General features: G+C 41.6%; 1 long non-coding RNA gene across 2 annotated transcripts; it reads left to right on the top strand.

Annotated features, from left to right (window-relative positions):
* Positions 1-2838: 2838 nt before the first annotated feature.
* On the top strand, positions 2839-10892 carry LOC128822198 (uncharacterized). 2 transcript variants are annotated; one of them, XR_008441393.1, is made up of 3 exons: positions 2839-3050; positions 6280-6481; positions 10343-10892. It is a non-coding gene; the product is annotated as an uncharacterized LOC128822198 (long non-coding RNA). The 2 variants fall into 2 exon arrangements; XR_008441392.1 differs by having other exon boundaries at positions 10336-10892.
* The last annotated feature ends 1222 nt before the right edge of the window (positions 10893-12114 follow it).

Raw genomic sequence — 12114 nt, 5'->3', positions numbered from 1 at the left:
CAATTCTTTGATGAGGTGGTGATCTGATATTGGGATAAATTTAGTCTAGAGATAGGCCATTATGGAGTCGAAGTCAATTATATCCTCAAAAATAAGATAAACACAACATTCAGAAATAAAAACATCCATTTTCTTCTGCCCATGTTGCTCAGCATCTTCTTGCTCTCATCAAGATGTTAATATTTAGGGAGCAAAGTTTTGATGTTTGCATATTGCTTGGAATTCCTCACTGGGGTTTTCTCCTGAGTAAGGGATTTTTTAAAGAAAATGGCATGACCGTGGAAGAGTTCCCTCCAAATAAAATGTGGACAGTTTTTCCTTTTTTTTTTTTCTTTTAGAGCTCTCTCTGATAAGTCAATTCCCTATAAGAACTCCCTATAGATACAAATTATTTTCTGTTGCAAAGTACTGGAATAATGTGGATTGAGAAAACTTCAGATTCCTATATGGCTCCCAGCACATGTAGAAACAACTGCAAAAAGAAAAGTCTGCCAAAATCCTCATTTTGGACGGGGCGAGGACCCCCTCATACATCTCCAAGTCACAGCAACAGCTCATTTCTAGCACTTAAACATCACAGTAAGTGCACATTACATGTGTACTCTGCATGAACTGCATTTTGAAGTAAATGAAGTTACAAGCCCTGTTCTTTAAATTCATCTGACTCCCAGCAGAGCATATGCAATGTCTCATAACAGACTGCAGACAGGATAATATTTCTGCTGTTTGAATTACCAACAAATCTAATTCATGAGTTTTAGCCCATTTTTAAAAGACTGCTTGGCCAAGTGGTTTTGGTTTCTTGTTAAATATTATGCGCAGAGTTCCTTGAAAAGTTACCAAGGTCATGTTAATAAAAGCTTACCTTTTAGCAGATTTATTTCAAATGTATTATATGGGGAGAAATGAGATTTTCAAGCAGTTTGAAAAGGGAAAAAAAAACCCACCAAACTTACAGCAAACCTGTTGGGATAGAGATTATTATGAGACGTTTTAAATTAAGGCAGTTTAAGAAAGTTTGATTTCTGGTCTGTAGTAACACCCAAAGCTGCTGTCCCGTGTCAGTTTGGGGATGTTGTGTCACAATTTCAGAAGATTCCTCAGGTGTGCAGTGAGTCAACGCCAGACTCTGCATCATGGGTTGTATTTTGGGCTGAATTTGGGCTTTCCTGTCGCCTGCACTTGTTCACAGTTGTGGGTTTGGAGCAGCACAGCCAAACTCTGTGCATTTCTGTGATTCAGCATCTGTTGAAACGAGCTACATCATCCATGTAAGGATTTGAAGGGGTCAAATCTTGAATAACTCTGAGTATGTACTGAAGTGTCACTATAAATGTGGATTGTGAGATGGGACTGCAACCAAAGCTGGATTTTGCTGTGAAGAAGTGTAACAATGGTTGTGGTTCATCTCTACAGAAGGGCTGAGAAGCTGAAAACACAATTAAACACAATTTTTTTTTTTTTTTTTTTTTTTTTTTTGTGGGGGGGAGGTGGGGGGAGTATAAGGCTAGATACAGTTGGCCTGGGTATATTTGAACTTTTTAAGTGCAAAGGGAAAAATTGAAATTTGTTTTAGCTTAAAGAGCAGTTTAATTAATATTTAATTTAACCTACTTTTGTCTCCAAAAAGCAAGCAAGCAAAAAATTATTTAAAAGTGAAACGTTCACGTGTGCTGTTAGGAAAAAAAAAAATATTCAAAAAATTGAAATGAAAAGGTGAATTTTTCTTTCTTTTACTTGGTTAAAAGCCTTGGTAAGCAGTTGACCATGGCCCTTAGTCTGATCTTGCATTAGAGATTAGGAGTTTTAATGTATATTTCTGCCCACAACTGCAAAAGTAATGGTCCAGGGTCCCTATTTTGTGTAGAATTGAAGGCAGAGAGAGATGCCAGTCCAGAGATAACTCTTTGTAGCACAGAAATTATGGAAACATTACTTGTTTGAGCAAACTATGACAGCTAGAAATAAGTGATTATATAACCCTAATGCACCCATTGATTGGAGAGAGAGAGAAAGGCGGTGAATGTTTGAGCTGTGGTGATGTTTAGAACCAGGGATGCCGAGTACATTTTGAACAACTTTTAATCCTACTGAATACTGAAAAATTGCCTGTAATCTTTGGTGTTCGCAGGGTTTTCATTTACAGTGTGATCTCCATGGGTGCATTCTTTACCTGCAGCCTTGGCACAGCGGCTGGAGGTTATTGATAGAACACCACCATTTCTGCAGGTATCAAATCTCTGGTAACTCACCTCACTCAGGACTTTTGCCCTTTAAAAGTCTTATTAAAAAACTTTGAATGACAGTTCTGCCCCACAAACTGCAGTAGCACAGCTCAAGCATCACACTGTGCTTTGAAACTTTATCCCTTCCTGTGGAAGCTGTTACACTAAAGAAACATATTTTTTCCAACCTTAATCATCTTGTGATTCCATAAAACCCGCCTCAAGGTCTTATTTTGTATAGCTGAGGGGGTGAGGAAACAGAGGGTGTAGCGAGATTTTTATCCTTAATTTGTTTCTTGAATGCCTGAAAAAAGTAAATTTGTTGCTTTGACGGTATTAGAGAGCAACAAAGAGTTACAAGCTTGTGCTTTATTGTGCTTTTTGGGCTCTTACTCAGCGTCGCGGCCTGTATGGTTTCTCACCGACTTTCATCCAGGGATCTGCCTAGGGACAATTAGGCCAGCACTCGTTTTGAGTATGCATTATTGAGGCAATTAAATGAGAGCTGCGCTCCTCAGAGGGGAGATGGAGCGAGATCTGGGGCATTAATTACCGAGATGTCATGAGAAGCTGTGGGGAATTAATTAACTCATCTGTTTCCAGGCCCGGACGCCCAGCCAAGGCCGCAAACCCTCTGCAACGTGATCCTGTGTGCTTGCGGGGGGAAAAAGCAGGCAGGAATAAGGAAAAGAAACTCCTCTCAAACCTTCCCAGAGGCCTGGGAGCTCCTCGGGAACACATAAAGCGGCTGCTGTTAATCCTTCACAAAGAAAATGAGGGAAGCGCTGACGGCACCCATTGGTTTTAATTTTCGCGTTGGCCGTGGTGAGGAAAGGCTGGGGGAGCTGGGAATGTCCAGCGTGGGGGAGAGAAGGCTCTGGGGAAAACTCAGGAAAAGGGCTAAAAACGAGGATCTAGGAGAGCTGGAGAGGGACTGGGGACAAGGGATGGAGGGGCAGGACACAGGGAATGGCTCCCACTGCCACAGGGCAGGGCTGGCTGGGATACTGGGAATTAGGAATGTAGGAATATAAAAAGGGAAAAGACATTAGGAAGTGCAAAAAGGCCCCAGAAAGTAGACATAAAGCTAAGAAAAGCTGGGAAATCTCAAAACCTTCTCATGGGAAGCTAGGAAGTTAAGAACCAAGTGAATGCATTTATATTTATCATAAGGAACAAGAAAGAGCAAGAACTTATTGACTCAAGATGTAAGAAGTCCTAGATACCTGCTTTGCAAAGATAGAAGAAGTTTCCACCTTAAATAATGAATTATTGTGTATTGTTTGAGGTTCACAGAAGTCCTTTTGCTAATGTTAAACCCACGTGGTTCCTTTTCTAATTGGTTAGAGTATAATGCCTTTACACCTTTGCTTTTATGCTGTTGGTTCAGAGAATATGTAGAAAAAGGCTTTGCATGGGCTGCCATCCTGTCTCTGATCTGTGTTTGCATGGATGTTGTTATTTCCCTGTGTCTCTTGCTTTTTGCTTGTATGACACAGACAGATAATAAATCCTAAATCTGCAACCAGTCAGGGTCCATCCAGTTTGTGAGACACGGACTGATCCAGCAGATAGGAATTGTTCCCTGGCAGGGTGGGCAGGCCCTGGCACAGCTGGGGCTGCCCCTGGATCCCTGGCAGTGCCCAAGGCCAGGCTGGACACTGGGGCTGGGAGCACCTGGGACAGTGGGAGGTGTCCCTGCCGTGGCAGGGGTGGGATGAGACAGACTTTAAGGTCCCTCCCAGCTCAAACCATTTTGTGACTCTGGATCTGTGATTCTACGCTCTAGCAAACTGTTTAACCTAAGAAGATCCAAAATCTGCAGTTTAACAAGTTCTTAGCGCGTCAGGCCGCTTGCTTGTATGTTGCACACATGTTCTTGTGGTTGGTAATATTAGAGAAGTAAAATTAAAAAAAAATGCTTTCTAAATTAATCAAAGGGTGAGCAAAACCTTGAAGCATCCAGCTGCTGCAAAGTGCCCTGTAAGGCACACTGTAAAGGATTTAGCCTGCGTTCTCCATGACTGTGAGGGCCAAACCACTGAGAAGGTGGGGGATTAATTTCATGCTTTCTGAAACAGTCATGTCGGGTTTTTTTTTTCTTTTTTTTTTTTCTTTTTTTTTTTTTTTTCCTGAGTGTTGTGAGTCTGACTTACAACTTGAACAGCTCCTTCCTGCTTTCTGTGTGATGAGATGTCAGGCACGATGGATGCAAAAAGGCCTTCTATTGTAAATGCAGGTGAACCCGGTGGGTAGAAATGCTGATGTCTGACTCCAGCTCAGAAGGCTGAATGATTTCTTTATTATAACTATGCTATAATACATTAATATACTATTTACAGGAGATACTAAAACTACAAACCTACTTTTCTAACTAACTCACAACTCATGATGCTCTCTTGAGAGTTTAAACACAGGTAGATTTGATTGGATATCAGGTTCAAACAATCCTCACCAGAATCCAACCAAGCGATCACCCCAGGTAAACAATTCTCCAAACACATTCCACATGGGAAAAACAAGGAGCAGAAATAGAAATTGTTTTCTCTTTCTTTCCTCTGTGCTCCTCTATGAAAAAAAATCCTGCGAGGGAGAAGAATGTGCCTGCCACAGCATTCATGTCAGCTGAAGAGGAGGAGGAGGAGGAGGATATAAAGGATGCTGCTGCTGCTGGAGGACCAGGCCATGATCAGCAGCAAGAATATAATTCCCAGGAATGATACAGTCCTAAATAAGGTGTAGGCAGGAAGGATTAAATCTTCAGATATTCTGAATCTGGAGGGCAGGATCTGCAGAGTGTGCGCTGACAGCAGTGCTCAGGTTATGAACTTCTGATGGGAAGGTGGAGGAATCACCCGTGATGATGCTGGAAATCAAGGAAGGGACGGGGAGGAAAAGATCAGAGCTTGTTTCTGAGAAGTTTAAGCTGGCAGATGGTCCTGCAGCAGTGGGTGCTGTCAGGGTGGTGAGTGTGTTAGGAAGTGGGTGTAGCCTTGTCAAGGATGGTCTTGTGGACCTCCTCTGCACAGACACCATGGAGCTGTTCTCAGACGGGTGTGGGGAACCAGAGCGGTGGCATTCAAGAAACCTGCTGGATTTTCCTTTTATTATATAAATTATTTTTACACTCGTTACTTTCTCCATGCATTGGGTGTGTCCAGAAATTCAGCCTCCTAGAGTGACACATGGTCTCACCAAATCATTGTTAGCAGAGAAATACCACTGCAGGAATTTTGAAGGAGTTTTGAATGAGTTAGATGAGTTCTTTTAGATGGTGCAATTTACTTTTATAAATGTTTGACATAGACAGGAAGGGTGAGTTCAGCTCACATCTTCACTGCATGGCTCAGAAGGTCAAAAGACCTCTAGTTACAAGATATTTTAAGGATTTATTGGCCAATAAAATACTGCCAACAAGGATATTTATGCTTTTGACCCAATTCTTAAATATTTCACCTTAAGGACTCATGCTGCAGTGTGAGCTTTCTTAGCCAATCATGTTATGACACACAAACCTACAGCACTGCAGTCTAAACTTCTTGTTTACCTTTGTAACTACTTTTATTTTTTTCTAAAACTCTAAACTTTCCTTTACTTAGTTTAACGTGTCTCTGCTTTAAACTACAAATCCACATTCTCCCTTCCAGCACCTGAGTTTGGAAACCTTTTCCAAGGTCTCAGATCAAGCCCTGTGTTTAATTCTAAGCTTTGGCTCACAGGCCCAAAGTTCTGTGAAGTTCCCTGCATTTCGGATTCCAGCATACCACAAGAATCAGAGAATTCCAGACAGATTTGGGATGGGAGGGACCTTGAAGCCCCTCCATTCCCACCCCTGCCATGGCAGGGACACCTCCCACTGTCCCAGGCTGCTCCAAGCCCTGTCCAGCCTGGCCTTGGACACCTCCAGGGATCCAGGGGCAGCCACAGCTGCTCTGGGCACCCTGTGCCAGGGCCTCACTAGCGTCTGAGTGAAGAACTTCCTAACACCCAGCCTAAATCTCTTCTCTTTTAGTTTAACTCCCTTCCTCCATGTCCTTTCACTGTCTGTTCACAGGAAGAAAACTGAGTGTGGCCCAAACTTCATCCTGAGCCTGTGGACACCTGACGCTGCCAGCAGAGCTGAGCAGCACAGGGAAGAATTTAAATGCCCTGCATTTCAGTGCATGGAAGCTGACTTCTGCAAAAAGCAGCAAAACATCACCAAAATGAACACACTGAGCTGCTCTTTCGAAGCAGCAAGAGAGCTCTGTGCACAGGTGAGTGGAACTCAACTCCCAGAATTTGCCAGGAATATTTTTTTTTTCTGCACAACCCACGCAGATCTGCTTTTCAGAAGCATTATCTATTGGGTAGATGCTTACAGCCGAGTCTTTACATTTTTGGGGATGAAAAAAATAAAAAGAAAGGAACGGTAAAATCTTGCAAACTCATAGCTCAGCTCCCTCTTCTATTAGGTTTGGAGCAAAGAATCTTGAAAGCCCACAAATATTTGTACTTAGCAATTCAGTGGTTTTATCTCTGCATGAGACCAGGCTAGGATAAAGAATGTCTTGGAAACACAGATTAAAACAGCTCCTTAAATAGTGGCTCACAACACCCTCCCTTGAAGTTTCTCATGGCACTTAAATTAAACTAAGAGAATGAGTCTGACTTACACCACTGAAACTTGGGGGCTGAAATACCTGGATCTTCACTCCACTTATGCAATGTGCCCCAGTGCAAATACTGAGCAATGTTTTAGTATGGGTCCCATCTCTGCATGCCAGACTGCTTAAAAATGTGTCTTCTATTATTATTATTATTAGTAGTATTAGTATTAGTATTAGTATTATTTCTGAATTCTCCATCTAGGAAAGCCAGTGGGAAACAAAACATATTTGTTTAAAGCAGTCCAAAAAGCCCTGCCTGTGAACAGGCTGTCTTCAGACTAAGCCTGAAGCTAGCCTGCAGTTTGACAAGCCTTTGAATTAATTACACCCTCTCTTTGCTAGCAAATGAGAGGCTTTTAAACATCCCTTTAAGCTTGCTGAGTGATTTTCTGAAGTTTTCATAGTGTGCTCCTGCAGAATATTGTGATTTTTCATGTAATTAGCGATAGTTCAGGTTTGGGATAATTGGCGTCAGCGAGGGTTGACTGCACCCAGTTTGCTGGCCCAAAGTATTTTTCTGTGGTGAGCTCTGCTGCGGGGTGAGGGCAGGCAGCAGCTTCCATGTGCCACACAGTGGCAGTGGCAGAAGGATGTGCAGGGGACACACAGGGCTGTGCTGGGACTGAGTCCAGTTTTGATACCACAGAAGAAATTCAGTTTCTCCTAGCCTTCCTTGCAGCTGGAATCCAGGGAAGGTGCCTTGATCACGGTGACTTTTTCAGGGACGTTTCTGGGGATGAGAAGGGTGGTGAGAGAAAACTTTTCTCCCTGAGCTCTTATCACGTGCATTGGGTCATCTCTCCTTACGGTTTCCAGTCAATCTTTTCACCTAGGCATCAAGTGATAGCACAAGAGGAAACAGCCTCAAGTTCCACCAGGGGAGGTTTAGATTGGATGGGTTTTTTTTTCACTGAAAGGGCTGGAAAGCATTGGAATGGGCTGCCCAGGGCAGTGGTGGAGTCACCAGCCCTGGAAGCGTTCAAAAGGCTTGTGGATGTGACACCTGGGGACGTGGGTTAGTGGTGGGCTTGACAGCACTGGGGGGAACTGTCGGACTCAATGGTCTCAGAGGACTTTTCCACCCTTAATAATTCTGTGATTCCCATATGACACTGCTGGCATGGCAGGGGAGGACACAGGGCTGAGCTGCACTGGCTGGGAGCTGGAAGTGAAGAGAGGCAGACACCTCCAGAGGGGGTTTTTCACACCCATCCTGGCTGAGGACAGGATGAATCAGTCATCAGAAGGGGATGTCTCTTCCCTGTGACCACAGAGGAAGAAGAGGCCGCTGGTTTAGGCAGGACTGTGGGTTTTCAGTGAATGGAATTGGGTGCCCTCAGAAAATGGGTGTGGAGATGCAGCTTAGCATGACATTTGCTATGGCCAATAGACTGACGGCAGTGTCACTGTCCTGGAAGCCAGGAAGCCACAAGATTTCTCTTCACACTTAATAATGCCTAAAGCAGCTATTGTTTTGGGATGCAAGTCCTCTTGCAACAGCATCCACAAGAGTCTCTGCATCTGGTTCTCTGCGACCTGGCCAGAGATTTCACCACACCAAAAGGTGTTTTCAGGCTTTGTCCAAATTCAGCAGGCATCTTCTTGGGTTTTCCCTAAATTCAACAGGCATCCTCTTCCCCCTGGAGTCACCACCAGCACAGTCAGATGGACCTCAGCTACCAAATACGCCAAATTAATTCCTGTCTGCCACGCCCATGACTTGTGAAAGCCTCAGGTGTGTGTCTGCATGGAAATCCACAGCCACTTTTCTTTGCCCAACATCATCTACTCTGATTTTTCTGATTTTCCACAGTTAGAGAACCCTTAACTGGTGAACACCTCAAGGAGAGAGGTTTTTCCCTCACCAGGCTTATGTGATGCTTTCTCATGCTTTTATGATGTGCCTGAATTTCTGAGTGCAAAATATCCAGCACCTCCTGCCAGATGCATTAAGGAAGGTTTAAAATTAAACTGTCTTGTTCTGAGCATTGATTGCTCCTTTTTCTAATTGAGATCTATTGAGCATTGATTGCTCAGAACTGATGGTAGCCACTGACCTAAAAGTGAGAGAAATAATGCATTCGGTGATTATCTTGATGTAAGAAGGGAGTTTCTTGATACATAGTCCTTTAAAACAGTACATAAAAAGTGGAGATATGAGATGAAATGCAAGGCTCACAAGTTCATACTCCTGGGTGGAAAACAGCTGTGGAAATGTGTATGAGAACCAACTCTGCCACCAGACATCCCCATGCACTGGCACTGGAAGCCTGTGGCACAGGCTCAGCCTTGACTAATCTTGTTTAAAGGATCTGGCTTACACAGGGAAAAAAAAAAAAAAAAAAAAGGAGTCTAATAAAAGCATCCAAGGATTTCAAAACCCAGCACAAAATTGCTGATGCAAGGGAAAATGTGAAATAATTCCAGTGTAGGTCTGTAAAGTCACACACTCAAAGGACCTGAACAACTGCAAATGCAGTTCACACATCCAACATGAGGAATAATTAACAATATTAAAGGAAAAAATGGAAGCCGAGCGCACATAAAAAAAGAGGGGGACCAGCATGAAATGCCTTACTGCTTCCCATAAAACCTCTTTCATGAGCAGCCAAAATATGTCCCTTCACAATATTTTTTTGACACAAAAGGTGATCTTTGGTGCTCTGAATGGTCAGTTGGCTGCACAGGGGATGAATAGAAGAGACACACAAATTTGGACTCACAACATCTATTCCTCACTTCTCTAGTTTTTACTGGATTTAAAAAAGTATTTATCTTATTGAAACTGGTAGGATTTTTTTCTTTCAAAACGAGTGAAAAGCTCCTTATTTGAGCCACATAGCCTAAAAAATCAGGAGCCAGCAATAAAATCCAATGTGAATACACTAATTCTAAATTCAAATCCAATGTGAATACACTAATTCTAAATTCTTAACATAAATGATAAAATTTTATGTAAAAAACCATTTAAACTTCTCCTTTTTCTAATTGAGATCTACCCTTCTGCCTCTAGAGATTTATGTTTATGATGAATAACAAGTTTTGGCTGTTTTTAATGGACTTTATTAATATTGTCATGCTGGCATGGATTTCTGTTCCACTAAAGATGCCAGGACTTAGGAAAGCCTTTCTAAGAACACAAAGTTTTATCCAAACACAACTGATTTCAAAATTAATCGCTGTGGTCTGTGGAAAAAAAAAAAAAAAAAGAAAAAAAAAAGAAAAAAAAAAAAGTTTGGAGCTAGCATCTTGTTTAATTTTGTGGGTTGGAAGGCATTAGCATTAATTTTGTACAGATATCTATTTTTTGTTTACATCTCACGCACATCAAAGGGATAGTCTCATTGCATTTTTATTATGGAATTATAAAACATTTTAAAATGCTTTTTATTGTAATATTTATTTTATTATTTGGTTTATTATTTGAAACTATTTTATTGCTTTATTTTGTGCAATGGTAGTGGCCAGAAGCAAGAACACTTCTGAGCTGAGTGCTCTCCAACCCGAGAATGAGAAGATGATTCCCTCCCTCCAAAATCTCACATCAAGGAAAAAATAAGCCTGTATAACTTGGCAGGAATCACTGTAATCACAGCATTTCTGCGACTGAGCTTATATCAAGTGACTTTTATGCCAGTTCCTGAGGAGAAGAGAGTGCCTGTGAGATATCAGCAATTTACCTGACACCCGTGAGACTTATGAACATTCCTAATTCTTTTAGGAAGCTCAGAACAAGTAATTTTGCATTTTGGTGCTTAAAATAATTCCTAGGGTTAAGTGAAATTCCTGCCTCCATTAAAAAAAAAAAAATTACTTTGTGAGATGAATTGGGGTTCTTTTCAATGTTAAAAAAACCTGATTTCCACCTGAGGAGGAAATCAAGTTCCTGCCTGCATAGACGACTCACTTGTGCACGTGCACACACATAGAGACAATTTCCCTCTCACTTTTAGTCCCACATTTTGACTTAAAGGAGAAAGCTACCCAACAAATATATAAACAAATAGCAAACATGTCATCTCCAGTGTTTTCCATTCTCTATGTCCAGAGGATCCACTGATGAGCAAGTCTGACCAGGAATGACAAAACCCCTACAGATGGAAAAAACAGAGCACCTATTTCTCTGCTCCAAAGCTGTGGTAACAATATGCCATTAGTAGACCATTTTTAGTGTATAAACCCCTCCCTGTGGCTCGAAACACTGACATTTCCAACACCTACATGGAAGATCAGCCTTAGCCAAAAACCTCCCAATCCTTAGTCAAAACCTCCATAGTCAAAACCCCCTGATGTGAGGTCTGGAGTGCTTCCCCCAGCCCACAAAAAGTTTCACAGGAAAACAACACAGGAAACTCATGGACCAGCAAGTCAATCCCCCCTTTCCCCCCTTCTTTACTTTTTTCTTTCTTTTTTTTTTTTTTTTTTTTTTTTTTTCAAGAATCTACCATATTTCAAGTAGTTCTCCCCTTTGGTGCCAATAAGATTCCAGGAAAGCAGATGGGAGACCCATAACGCCTTTCTGCTGAAAGAATAAATGATATTCCTTTGAGTAAGAATCAGGCTACACTGTGTATTTCACTCTTCTTAGCTGGACAGATAAAAACAAAGTTAGTCAATCATCACTGTTCCCAGGTAGAAAAATGCAATTAAATTATCAGCTTTATGGCAGAGCCTGTGTAAAACTGGTGCATCCTTTTTCCCCCTTAAATGCCAGAACTGTATGGGAAATTTTTTTTTTTGTTTTGTTTTGTTTTGGTTTGGTTTGGTTTTTTTTTTTTTTTTTTTTTTTTTTTTTTTTTTTTTTTTTTTTGTGGTTTTTTTTTGTTTGTTTGTTTGTTTGTTTGTTTGTTTGGTGTTTTTTTTTGTTTTTTTGGGGGGGTTTTTTTTGGGGGTTGTTTTTGGTTTTGGCTTTTGGTTTTTGATTTTTCTGTTTTTTTTTTTTTTTTTTTTTTTTTTTTTGCAAGCAGGCTCTGGATCTTTGAGGTTGAGCCCTCTTGGGCTTAGCAGAAAAAAGGGTTTGCTGAGTTGGTAATGCTTTAAAGCTTTAAAACTGTCTCTCCTCACCCAGAAACAGCTTGGCTGAGGTGAGACCCTGTGGGCTTGCTGGAAACCTCCTTTGTTTTTTCTGGGATATAAGGGAGCTCATGGGAAAAGCTGTGCCTGAAGATGTGATCTGAAGCCACCATCATATTTCAAGCTGGGTAAAAGCCATTATTTGTGTGCATGTGTGTGTAGGTGAG

This window comes from Vidua macroura, chromosome Z, assembly GCF_024509145.1.
Source record: "Vidua macroura isolate BioBank_ID:100142 chromosome Z, ASM2450914v1, whole genome shotgun sequence".
Classification (NCBI taxonomy): Eukaryota; Metazoa; Chordata; class Aves; order Passeriformes; family Viduidae; genus Vidua; species Vidua macroura.
The sequence above is the reverse complement of the archived record's forward strand: the minus strand, read 5'-3'. Positions and strand labels throughout refer to the sequence as shown.